This window comes from Nelusetta ayraudi, unplaced genomic scaffold (assembly GCF_046127955.1).
Source record: "Nelusetta ayraudi isolate G7.1 ecotype Tasmania unplaced genomic scaffold, CSIRO-AGI_Nayr_v1 ptg000052l, whole genome shotgun sequence".
NCBI classification, from domain to species: Eukaryota; Metazoa; Chordata; class Actinopteri; order Tetraodontiformes; family Monacanthidae; genus Nelusetta; species Nelusetta ayraudi.
The window spans coordinates 8,258,604-8,271,068 of record NW_027466102.1 but is presented as its reverse complement, the minus strand read 5'-3'; the positions used below and the strand labels follow the sequence as shown (position 1 = coordinate 8,271,068).

The 12,465-nt window shown below is 45.0% G+C and overlaps 1 protein-coding gene across 2 annotated transcripts in view; it reads right to left on the bottom strand.

Moving 5' to 3' along the window:
- The window catches only part of LOC142896045 (macoilin-like), a 50,059-nt gene that overhangs the window by 29,690 nt on the left and 7,904 nt on the right, over nt 1–12,465 (bottom strand). The window contains exon 1 of one of the 2 annotated variants that reach the window (XM_076037503.1): nt 10,710–10,861. The exons of the other annotated variant lie outside the window; for it this stretch is intronic. The gene's annotated coding sequence lies outside the window, so the exon portion shown is untranslated. Of the gene's footprint in view, nt 1–10,709; nt 10,862–12,465 lie in introns of those variants that run through there. 2 annotated transcript variants of the gene reach the window in all.

The following is a 12,465-nucleotide window of genomic DNA, read 5'->3' as shown; positions in this document are numbered from 1 at the left end:
AGCCGAGAGCAAAAAAGGAAATTTACTCAAATTTTTTTTATTCGATTTATTTCGAACATGTGCTACATACAAAAATACAAACAAGAAGAAAAAACACAAAAGAAAGAAAACAGACAAACAAAGACAACAAGCAGTTGAAACAAAAGTAGCCCAACATGCTCGAAAAGGAACAGGAAGAGGCAATAGCTTATCTAGTCCTAGCCCTTCGCACTCATCCATCAGTTACATTTATACTAGCAAACATTATGACAAAGTGCCAACATGGAGAAAAAACTAACTAAATAAAAATACACCAATAAGTCACCACAGTCACCGTCAAGTAAATAGATAACCGTAAACAATTGTGACAACCTTAGTGTTTGTCACACCCTTCTTCTTCCCTATACCTTGTAAATACCATGTGCTTGTACTGCTGTTTGAACTTGCTCATGCTTGAACATTGTCTCAGCTCCCTCGACAGCCTGTTCCACAGTTTCACTCCGCACATAGACAAACAGAAAGTTTTTAACGTTGTGCGAGCGTAGAGACGTTTTAAATTCAGTCCCCCCCCCCGCCCTCAGATTATATCTCCCTTCTCTTTGAAAAAACAGTTTTTGAATATTTCCTGGAAGTAAGTTGTTTGTTGCTCCATATATAATTTGTGCTGTTCGAAAATGAACCAGATCAATGAGTTTTAATGTGTTTGATGTTAAGAATAGAGGATTTGTGTGCGCTCTGTAACCAGTGTTATGAATGATCCTTCAGTATTGCCCCAAATCTCTGCACAGTAATTTAAATACGGTAATATCAGAGAATTGTAAAGATTGCGGAGTGAATTGTGGTCCAGAAAGTGTTTTGCCTTACTTAGTACTGATATGCTCCGTGACAGTTTACTTTGTACACGTTTTATGTGAGGTTTCCATGATAGTTTTTCATCAACAATTGCACCAAGAAATTTAATTTCATGAACCCTCATGATGTCAACCCCATAAACCTTTATTGGTGCTTGGACGTTTGTCTTATAATTCCCAAATAACATACATTTAGTTTTGTTTAAATTTAGTGATAAGAGTTAGATGATTTACACATTTCTGCAGTGATCACCCCCAAAAGCTTCTGCAAATCCCCGCCTGAACAAAAAATATTAGTGTCGTCTGCAAATAAAACAAAGTTTAAAGCCTTACAGACTTTACAGATGTCATTTATATTCAGAATGAACAGCTTTGGGCCCAATACTGACCCCTGGGGGACGCCACAAACAATATCCAAACATGAAGATGAACAGTCTCACAACTTCACAAATTGTCTCCTGTCTGTTAAATAACTCTCCATCCAGTGCAATACTGTCCCCCTTATCCCATACCGTTCCAGTTTATTGATGAATATGTCGTGATTGATTGTATCGAAGGCTTTCTCGAGGTCGATGAATATTCCAATTGCCTACTGTTTATGTTCTATTGCGTTAGTGATTTCCTCAATTGATTCCATTAATGCCAGTGCTGTTGAACTCTGTGATCTGAATCCGTATTGACTGTCAGAAAGTAATTTATGTTTATCTATGAATTTGTTTAACCTGTTGATGAATATTTTCTCTACAATTTTTGAGAATTGTGGAAATACGGAAACAACCCTGTAATTTGTGGTGTCCATCCCCAGTTTTATACAGCGGCACAACTTTTGCTATTTTCATTTTGTTTGGAAATTTACCGGTTTGGAACGATAGGTTACAGACAGATATAGGTTAATGGTTTTGAAATCGCCTCAATGACCCATTTCACAATTTCCATATCAATATTATTAAAATCAGTAGACGTTTTCTGCTTGCATTTATTTACAAAATGAATTATTTCTTTTTCTTCCACTGCTGTGAGGAACATTGAGCTTGGATTTCTAAGGTTATCATTCCCATCCTGAGAAGACAATGGATTACAATGGAATTTTTCTGCCAGGCTTGGTCCGACGCTTACAAAAAAAACAGATTAAAACTATCAACTATATCGTTCATATTATCCTTTTTAATGTAATTTTCTGTAAAATACTGAGGGTAACCCTGTCTAGAGCTGTTTTTAATAATATTATTTAGTATATCCCATGTTCCTTTGATACCGTTTTTGTTATTATTTAATATTTCATTATAGTATTCCTTTCTGCTAGTCCTTATAATATTAGTTAACTTATTCTTATACATTTTATATTTATTCTCTGCTTGCTGCATAACACTATCAAAGAGGAAGAATAACATACTTGACGGCTTGGATTTGGCTGCCATAAGGAGGAAAAACATTATTTTGGTTTATATTTTCCACAATTTAACTTTATTTAATAATCAATTTATTCTGACGTTGTTATAGTCAGAGCTTTTATTTTTATCTGCAGTAAATCTCAATGGCTAATGTTTCAAGGTGGTAAAGACGAAAAATGGCAGCACTCCAAATAGGGTAACATGCACTTGTTATGGTTTGGTTTGCGATGAAGCATCTGGAATCTTGTAAGCAGTGGCAGCTGCTAAAGTAGATGGCGCTCTGATCCCTCCCGCTAGTTTCAGTGACAGTTTTGTCCGCGTCACTCCTGTCGCCAACCGGCTCCATGGCCAGTGAAAGAATGCAACTGGTGTGTGTTGAAGGTGACAGATGGAATGTTTACTCAGCTCCTGACAAAGGGCCCGTATCCTTTCCAAAGGTTGTTTCCTTAGATGGACCTCGTGCAAGAAACGTACATTCTTGTACAGTCTGTTGTCCAAATTAAGAGCGATCCCCAGCCAGGTCACTTTGAAGATGCAGCCTCAAGGGGGCTCTCTTTGAGTGTCCTCCTAGCGATGGTCCCACGAAGTGTGGATTAATGCAAACTGGCAACATGCAAATAACTTGGCTTGGTGGCGCCACCTCCAGGGACCCGTCCAAAGGATTTGCACTTTCTCGGCTTGTTTCTTCGGCTTGGTTTCTCCAGAGTTTCCACTTTCAGAGCTGTTTGTTTTCGTGAAAACAATCCGCTAGAGCTTCCAACAGCAGATTTCCTATTGCGGAGCTGTCACACAGGCTGCTATTGTGTTGAAATTAGCCCCTGGTCATATGATAACAAACTTCTTTTTGCACAAAATAAACACTCAGGCTGTATTCCTGCCTTCCTGTCAGCGTGCCAATAGGATAGGCAAGGGAAAACTAAGGCTTGGGGGCCATGAGCAGCCCGTTAAGCTTTTTAATCCGGTCCGCCGAACTTGAAGAAATTATATTCATAGTAAGCAAGTTAAAAAATAGCTGTATTTCATCTGTTTGTTCAGTGTTTTAAGAGTCATTTCAATAAAGAGCTTAATACCGTGGGGCTTCAAAGACATATTTTGTTTGAACTTTGCTTCTGTTCATTCAACTGACAATAAACCACATGTTTTCTACACATCCCATGATATATTTTCTTCTCCTATGAGGTGGGCAACCAAAACACCATCCATCTGCTGCTGTTCCTTCGGCACCCTCCGTTGAATTTTAGAACCCTTTTAAAAGTTTGCCCACCCCTGCAATAGGACCTCCCCCTCTTCACACCGCCGCCCGTAGGGAGTCAAGTCCAACATGTGGGCAGCGTCTTTCCTCCGGACCCTGACTGGAGGACGCCGACAACGAGCGCGGCACCTGAAGAGCGCAGGCGGGCTGAGGGGAGTTTCGAAGCAGTGTTATTCCCAGAGCAGAGGGGAGATAAGAGGATGACTTCTTTCCTCCGGCAGTTGGCGGAGCGAGATAGCAGAGGTCCTCCTCCGGCTTGGCCCGGCTCGATAAGCCTGGCCGTGCCATCCTGTGGGGGCTTATCACGTCCACCAGCGAGCCTCAGCAGTTGGTCCCAGGGCCAGAAAATGTTTATGAACGTGGCGTCAGTTTGTCTTCCCGGGCCATCAGACTTTGTGAGATGGGGACGAAAATACTGGCATGTTTGGCGCTGTTTACGCCCGCTAATAGTGAAAGAACGATCTGGGGTGGGGGTTTGTTTTGTTTTTTCACCACAGAAGCGTCAGGTTTTAACAAAAGGCTTTAAACAGCTAATTATGGTGATTTCTGAGGATTTGTTGTTTTTTTTGGTAATGAATTAAAACGTTGCTCCTATAGTGTCGAGGAGGAGCGATTTAGAATTGACAGCTGATAAAATATGGGGAGAAAGGAAAGTGATTTGACTGAATTAAAAGGATAATTAAACTATTTTTTTTTCTTGTTAGAGGACAGTTTTGAGAATGTATTTGTATTTTATTTTGTTCACCCTTTCAGGTCACGTTGTCTGAGTAAACACTGCTGGTAAGAATTTGAACTTTTTGTTTAATAAACAGCTAGGATTAAAACGCTTCTAATTTGGTCCAACTGCGGCGGTTGCTTTCATGCTTTAATTTTTTACATTTTTTTTAAAAATTTAGTTCTATTTAACATGTTCAATAAATAAAAAAAACAAAACAAAACACAGCAGAGTACTTTAATGGGCCGGAAGAGGCTGAGAGATCAGTTGCATCAGTCTGTCCAGACTGTGGACAGTTCATTTAGTCTGAGCTATTATCTCCAAACATCACAACGCTGCTGGATTAGAACCAGGATACGAAAGAAGCAGGAGAAGAAAAAAAGGACACCCTCAAACTCAACAAAGACGAGCTGGACAAAGTGTGTTTGAATAAGACTCGTTTATCAACAGTGAAACTGGATTACACCGACTCCGCTAGCCTTCGCTAAACAACATGACCAATGTCGCTAATCTCACGACAAAGCATTTTAAATCCAAACAAAAATGTGCATGGTGACACAGCACATTTCCCCCGCAAACCTGATGGATGATGCGCATTGAGTGACACAAAAGCCTTGACCTTTTGTCAAGATCATTTTCATTCTTATCGGACGCCTTCTAACTGTTTCAGTAATGATTAGGAGACTAGACTGTGGCAGCTCTTATTTTGGAGGAGGACAGGAGGAGGTGTTTCAGTAGAGTTTTCATTTGAGAGAAACACAAGACAATGACACTGGAGGCTTTGGAAAGTGAGTGAGAAAGGACTTTGCTTGACTCCCACCTGGTTGGCAAGAGCTTAGTTCAATGACATGCTAATCACTATAGATGAGTGGTGGCACAGGTGCCAAATGACTAATGGTGCCCAAAGTCGAAAAAGCTGTAACTTCCTGTCTGAGCTGGCAGCAAAACAACTCGATTGGTTGACTTTAATTAGCAGCCTAAAGGTGTTGTAGGAGCGACGCCTAGTGCTTTGCTTCTTCTTTTGTTTGACCCTAAATTACCTGGCTGACGCGCCCGCTAGTGTTGCTATATATTGCTCCGGGAAAAACGATCCTTACACCTCTCGTATGATGATGAAAGAAGGGCTTTCCACATTTATTCCAGTTCCAATTTCCCGAGCAGACAAAACAAAAAGTTTGCGGTAGAGCGGTCAAAAAACGTTTGCTCTTCTGGGTCAAAAACACCTGACGACAACAGTGACATGGCTACCTTTATACCCCTAAACCACAAACAATACCGGAACACAGCGACACCCACAGCATAAAGAGTGTAACAACAACTGTCTCACTGGCTCAGATAAAAAAAAAAAAAAACATTTTGGCTGCTACAGGTATACCCAAGTTCATCTTCCAAATGTTACCTTCCCTTCACGCTGTAATGTAACTAATAAAGAACACTGATTCAAATCTTAAATCGGTCAAGTAGTTAGAATTGGGTTTGGAAATTTTCAGGAAATGCGATGAAAAAAAGAGGAGAAAAACGAGGTGATTTAGTTCCAAGTTGAACCACGAGCTGTAGATATATATTTTTTTTATAACTTTTACCATCTAACACGCTAGGCCCATAAATTTCCCGCTAGTGGTTGTAAATCCTGGAGGTTCTCACTGGTAGATCTTCCACCATCAGTGATGTTGCCCTCGTCAAAACTCCTCCTCTGTCTTATCTTACAGCAATAAAGTTGAAGCGTGAACTTTCGGAGGCCATCACCTGTGGGAACGTGCGCGGGAGAAACGTCCAGGCCTCCGTCTAATGAAAGAAAAGCCGGCGCAGTTGCGCAGCTTCCTTCCTCTGATTGAATGCTCGGGGATGCCGGGCGCTACGAGAACCAGCTCGGCCTTTTAAGCTGTCATCAGAAAAGCAGGACCATCCCAGGAACGGCCTCCTCACAATAGATCTTCTCATCACAAGCCAGAGCGCTGACAGATCACTCATTGATAAAAGTCCGGCAGGAAGGAGGGACTGGAGTCGTGGCAAAACACTTGATTTTCTAATAAGGCGACCACGTACTTCCTCTATATTGTCCTGAGAGGCTCCTCATAACCTGGGCTACGTGGCTTTTGTGCGACTCCCCCCCCCCCGCGCTGTCAGCGAGACACTGCATTTGTTTTATAAGCGCACGTGCTGAGTTCAAGCGGTGGGCAACGGCCCGAACACTGGGCATTAAATAAAGCAGACCCCCACGTCACGTCAGCCACTAGCGGGCGGACCGCTGCTCTTCCGCGAAGGATCGGTCCTCTAGGCAAAATGTTCTTTCTTTGCGGCCTCCAGAAAATGAACAACAGAGACAGAAAAGGGGAGAGACTGAGACACTGGTCCCCAGCCAGCGCAGGAGGAAATGTCTGAAGTGGGCGTATCTGGTAAGCACAATGAGTGTCGAGGTGTTTATTCACAGACAACGAGGAAGCGTGGAGATCAGATTCTTGGCCGAGCAACAAGTGCTCGTTCACGTTCAGCTGATTTCCGTGGTTTCCGAACACCTCGCGGAGCAGAGTGGAGCGGAGCAGGCCCGTATCAAGCAGGACGTTTCCTCCGAGCCGGAAGGGGGATGTAGTTGTTGGCTCTTTCTGATTCAGTTAATGAGGAACTGCTGCAGAGGGTCGCGGCCTTCAACACACTACCGTTCAGACAAGTCACACGGAGGAATGAAAATAGGTTCAGTGCACGCTGGCCGATTGGGAACTTCCCAAAATCAACCTCAACCTGGACAGGTGCCCAATCGGACGGGAGCATGGCATTAGTCCGACCTCCCATTAGTCCGACAAATTGGCCATTGGTCCGACCTCCAACTATTGTTAGGGTTACGGTTACGGTTAGCGTTAGGGAGAGATCGGACCAATGGGCAATTTGTGTAATTTTGACGCACCAACCGCCGCAGTGCAGCACTGGCATCAACTCCCAATCTCCTGCAGAAATCGCTGCCGAGCCCGTTCGCTCCGTGAGCAACAACAAAACGAGAATGAAATTTCTACACACAGTCCCACCAACATTCTAAAATTTGTCCGACCGAGTCTCCGTGTCCACAAAATTTGTATTTGTAGGTTTTACACAGTTTAACGTCAGGCTCGTCTTCCTTACGTAAGGAACGCGCACCCTTTTAAAACAATTTCTTTAAATAAATGTCTGCAAGTGCAAATGATGTCTGGGAAAAAAATCATGAAGGGAGGCCTCGCGTCATGGTAAATACGGCCTGGGAAAGTATCATTTTCTCCAGAGCTCCGTCACCTTCTGCCTCTTGGGCTCAGGAGTAAATAGCTCCCACAAGTGTTTTCATTTCTTTCTCTCAAAAAAAAACAAAGGAAAAACTACTTCTCACTGCTGCTATAACCTCTTTTACACTAGAGACCCTCTACTCTTCCCCCCCCCCCATCTGCCCTTCTCGCAAAATATGCGAGCCATTAGCTGGTGTCAGGCAGATTTGGGCAGAGAAGCCCCATCAGCTTCACTCAGGAACGGCTCTGTCGTGCGAGGGTCAGTTAACTCTGTGGGGGGGGGGGGGGGGGGGGGTTTCATGTGCTTCAGCGGCAGCCAATGTATCCCTGATACGAGAGCCGTGTGACGTGAGAGCAGAGTCTCTGGGCATTCCGTTCATGCCGAGGGAGGTCACGGCTCAGATGCACCACACGATGAAAATGGCTAACTCTGCCGCCTCACGTGCCAACGTTAGCTAAATTGCAGCAGACGCTAAGACATCATGTTTGAATCTGTGGTGTCTTAGCAAAGTAAAGAAGAGCAAAAAAAAAAAACAGTACTTGCCAAAAAAATGGTCATTTTCAACAGGAAAGGAAGACGTTATATAACGTCAGACATCATCGGACGCTTCAGTGGCCGCGTGCATAGCTTCAACACGCGAGGCAGCCGCATCGCCGAAACGTCAAGCTTCACTCCTTATCGCGCAGCCTTGAAAAGCTCCCGCATCAACTGTTTCCATCTGGTCCCAATATTGCAGAACCAGAGCCCTCCTTTGTTCATGTTGCATCCAAACTTGCTGCCAAAACAGCACTTTTATTCCGACTCGCGTGTCTCTTCAATTAAAAGGAGAGTAAATCACAAGACGCAAAGTCTTTCTACCTGCTTCTGTACCGTGCACCAATTAGAGATTTTGTTACAAATTTGTGTGAAGAAATCTGATTGGCTTGCTTTGATTTTAATTTTCTGTGGGTTTTTTTTTTTTTTTACAAGATGGAAATATCAGATTTTTTTGGGGTGTGGGGGGTGTGCATCTGGTACAAATATGTTTGTTTTTATGCTGTGAATGATAACCCCATCAATCACAGCATAAAACAAAACTTATTTATACCAGATGCACACCTCCTCCCCCCCCCAAAAAAAACAAACCTGATGGATTAATTTCACATCAACATCTGTTTAAAAAATATTTCATTGAGGGCTGACAAATGTAATAGTTCAAAAAAACCTTTATAAACATAAAACAGTGCTTTAATATGCCTCAATAATAGCAAAAAAAAACAAAAAAAAAACAAAAAACAGATTTTGCAAATAGGAAATCAATTTGTCTCACTGCGACCTTGTCTGCAAATCTAAACCCGCGCTGCACAAACACAAACAGAAGCACGCTCCCTCTGCAAACCCCCGCCGCCGCTGTCACGGCATGCTGTTTACACAAGCCAAACACCGCCTGCAGCATTTAGATAAGCCGTTTGAATCCATAGCGCTTTCCCACCGCCGGCTTGAGACGTTCGAACCCGTCGCAAGGAGAAAACTTTATTTCAAAAAACCGAGAGAGAGACAGAGAGAGAAACACAGCTGGGTCCTCAGCTGGGTCCTCGTCCACCGGTCATTAATCATGTTACATGTACACACACGCACACACACACACACACACACACGCACACACAGGGCTCCTCCCTGTTGAGTGCTCCGCTCTGCTGTTCGCGTGACAAGTCCCGCTCACATCCAACCCCTCCCCCGCCCCTCTCTCCCTGTCTGCTCCGCTTCTCCGGCACTCCTCCAATCACCGACCTCCCCGCATCCTGTGCGTTGAGGCTCGGCTGCCAGTGCGGCGTTTTCAACCGTCCCTCTATTTTTGTTTTCCCCCCGTTCCTTGCGCAGGGGGGGCGGGTCGGACAGTCCGATCATTCAGCCCCTTTTTCTTTTCTTTTTTCTTTTTATAAAGATGAGCGAGATAACGCTGCAGGTTGATTGCCACGATGGAGCCGCATGAGGAAAAGGGTGCGGACGGGGGGCCCTCAATTAGGGGCGGCATTTAAAGGAGCATTCCGCCAGATAAAGCAATTACTCCAGGCGCTGCAGGGTGGCTCCGCTGGTTACACACGGCGACGGCGTACTGAGGGCGAAGCCGTCGCCAAAAGGGCTTCGACGGACACGACGCGTTGTGAAGGCTGAGCAGAAAGTGCGAGGATAAGGCAAAATAAAAGTCTTTAACGTTTAAAAGCTTAGAGGGAAAACTCGAATATTACTATCCGACTAATGGGGGAAAAAAAAAAAAAAAAGTTAAGTCTGATTGTTTTCAATTGCACCATCTGCACCGACCAAATCACGGTTGCCGTGCCTTCCAACGCAACCGGCTGCGCCCTGGGAGCGCGACATGCCAGCGTAATGGTTGTAATTGAAGGAAACTAGAAAGTAAAGAAACCATTTATCTGAGCCTGTGAGCAAATAGGAAGTGTCCCAGGACGCCGCGGTGTGACCAGAAGGAGCCCCGGCCACGGTCAGAGGCCGCATGATGCGGTTGTCAAACAGAAGGCACCGGTTAAATGTCTTTAGCGGGGTTTTAATGAGAGCGTAAGAGATGCGAATCGTGTCGGACTCGCTCTGCGGATCGGAACATTTTCGAGCGTGGTCTCACGATGCAACGCCGCATCGTGGACACTTTAACGCCTGACAGAATGAGTACAAAATACATTAAAAAACAACAACTCCTCTGCGGATCGCCAGAAAACAGGCAGATTTAGCCCTCTGTTAACAGACTCCTGTTAAAACTGGTGCTTCCACATGTTCGGGGGAACAAAAAAAAAAAAGCTAGCGCAAGGCATTCTACCCCGCTGGAGGGGTTGTCACTGACAGGGGCCTCTTTGTGATGTCACAGAGGGGTTTTTTTTTTTTTTTCAGTGCTGTCTTTTAGGAAAGAGGTGCAAGCAGAAGAAATCACGGATTACCTTTTTTACATTTCTGAGAAGCTCATAAATGGGTTTTATACACATGTTTTTGGACTGTTACGCTGCTGAAGTGAATATTTTGCATATTATGGGACCTTTAAACCATTTCCCCTATGACTTGCAATTATCACTTCCTACTATTTCTTTTGGAATGATGGCAAAAAAATGAATTCCAAGACAACCGGTAAACCCCGGTCCCTCCAACACCCCATTTAAAAACAACAAAGCCGCTTTCGAGGGGCCGGTTACTGTACATTTCTGCCGCGAGACGCCGGCGCGGCAGTTTCTGCGGGATCACGTTCTGCACATGTGGTTTCGTTCCCGAGGCATTCGCACTGTACTCACGCTCTCCTGTCCGCACTCTGACCTGACGGATGTCGGCTGTGGGTTGTGGGGGCTGGTAACGCGATACAAGCGGGGGGGGGGTTCTCTCCGCGCACCTGTTAAACATTCAGACGCTGTCAGACCGCCTTCAAACGGCGCTGGCGGCCAGATTAGCATCGGCGAGCCTTTCAAGTGCGTCGGCGCCGGCCGAGGAGTGATTGTGTTTGACGGGCCGGCCGGCAGGCGGGGCTAGTTTTTATATTTCATTTTCCTTCCTTTTATTCTCACAGTCCTCTCCGTCTCACCTGGACTTTGCCAGACGCGGGACGGCCCCACGACCCTTCATGTGACGTAAAACCGTGTAGGGATTCCATGGAAGTGGCCTCTCACTTAAATAGCATAGGGGGCGGCTGCAACATAAACACGACGAGAGGCTTGTGATTGTTCTTGATTACTAGCATCCAACATGCTGATTACCGGCCTGCGCACGCTTCCCTCCAGGCGGCCTTATCAGGGTGTGCAACTGTTCCCCTCAGCCGCCGCCACAGGAAACGAGGAGTGGGGGGGTGTAGGGTGCGCACCCGGGTGTGGTGGGAGTGCGCTGGATGGACATGGAGAGTGTTAATGGGCTATCATCGCAGCGGGTGACGGTTCACGCTCGTGCCACCGCCGGCCGCCGCACATTGGTCAAAAAACTTTGAACTGGAGCACGAAGACCTCGATGCCAACTTTGAAAAAACATAGAAAAACACACTGGCACTCCGCCGTGACGCAGGTTGGCACGATTATCACCGTGCGGCAGAGGCAGGTCTCAAGATAAATATTGACCTTGAGCGAGCCAGCTTCCTAGAAAAATAGCGGCGGAAGGGAGAGGAGGGCAGAGCCGCGCGACACAATCAGGGGTTCACCTGCAAAGATCGCAAGCGTTCGCCGATGTTCTCGGTGTGAAAATCAAAAATGTTGCCTTTTTAGGACACAACTGATTATTTTTTTATACAGGTGCGACCAATCCCTTCAATGATAAAACCCAAGCTGCTATCTTAAATTAGCTTGAAGGGTTAGGGTTACCCGCTGACGGTCTGAGGGAGATCACGACTTTCATCCTCCCGCTGGATCGACTAAATTTACTGTCGCCTAAAACAAGCAAACGTGGAAACATTAACTCCAACAAAGTGGACTGGAGATGGTGAAACTATGTGGGAACTCTCGGTTACAAAAAAAAACTAAACATAAGGACACCTGTGCTGCAAATGGCCCATAAATAAATCCCGTCTGCTCCCCCGCCCCCGCCGAGAGCTGCCTCAGCCGTTTGAGTAATGATAAAGATGTGAGCCGTATTTACGACACTGTCCACCGTACAGTTGAGGGCCTGTAAGGGGACAGCGACTTTGTTCCCAAACAAAGTCATCCCACTGTTGTTAAATGTCATGCGACGAAGCAGCATACTGGGTCAAGCTAATTATTGGTATTATTAGCTTAAGTGTACCTAAGCGTACTTCCTGCTTTTTATTACTTTGTGTAGTCCGTGCATCATGTAAACGTTATGTACAATAATCTTAACTGACTGAACAATAATGTCCGACCCAGTGGCCAAAACTATCACTGTTCTACCCGTGCATGCTTGAAAAAACACACACAAAAAAAACACACAAAAAATTTTTGGTCAACGTCCAAGACAACGTTAGCAACCACAGATATGTGTGAGATTCTCAGATTCTCAAATGGAGTAATTTTAGTATTACATAACTGTGTATGGGCAGACAAATAATGGGCCAAT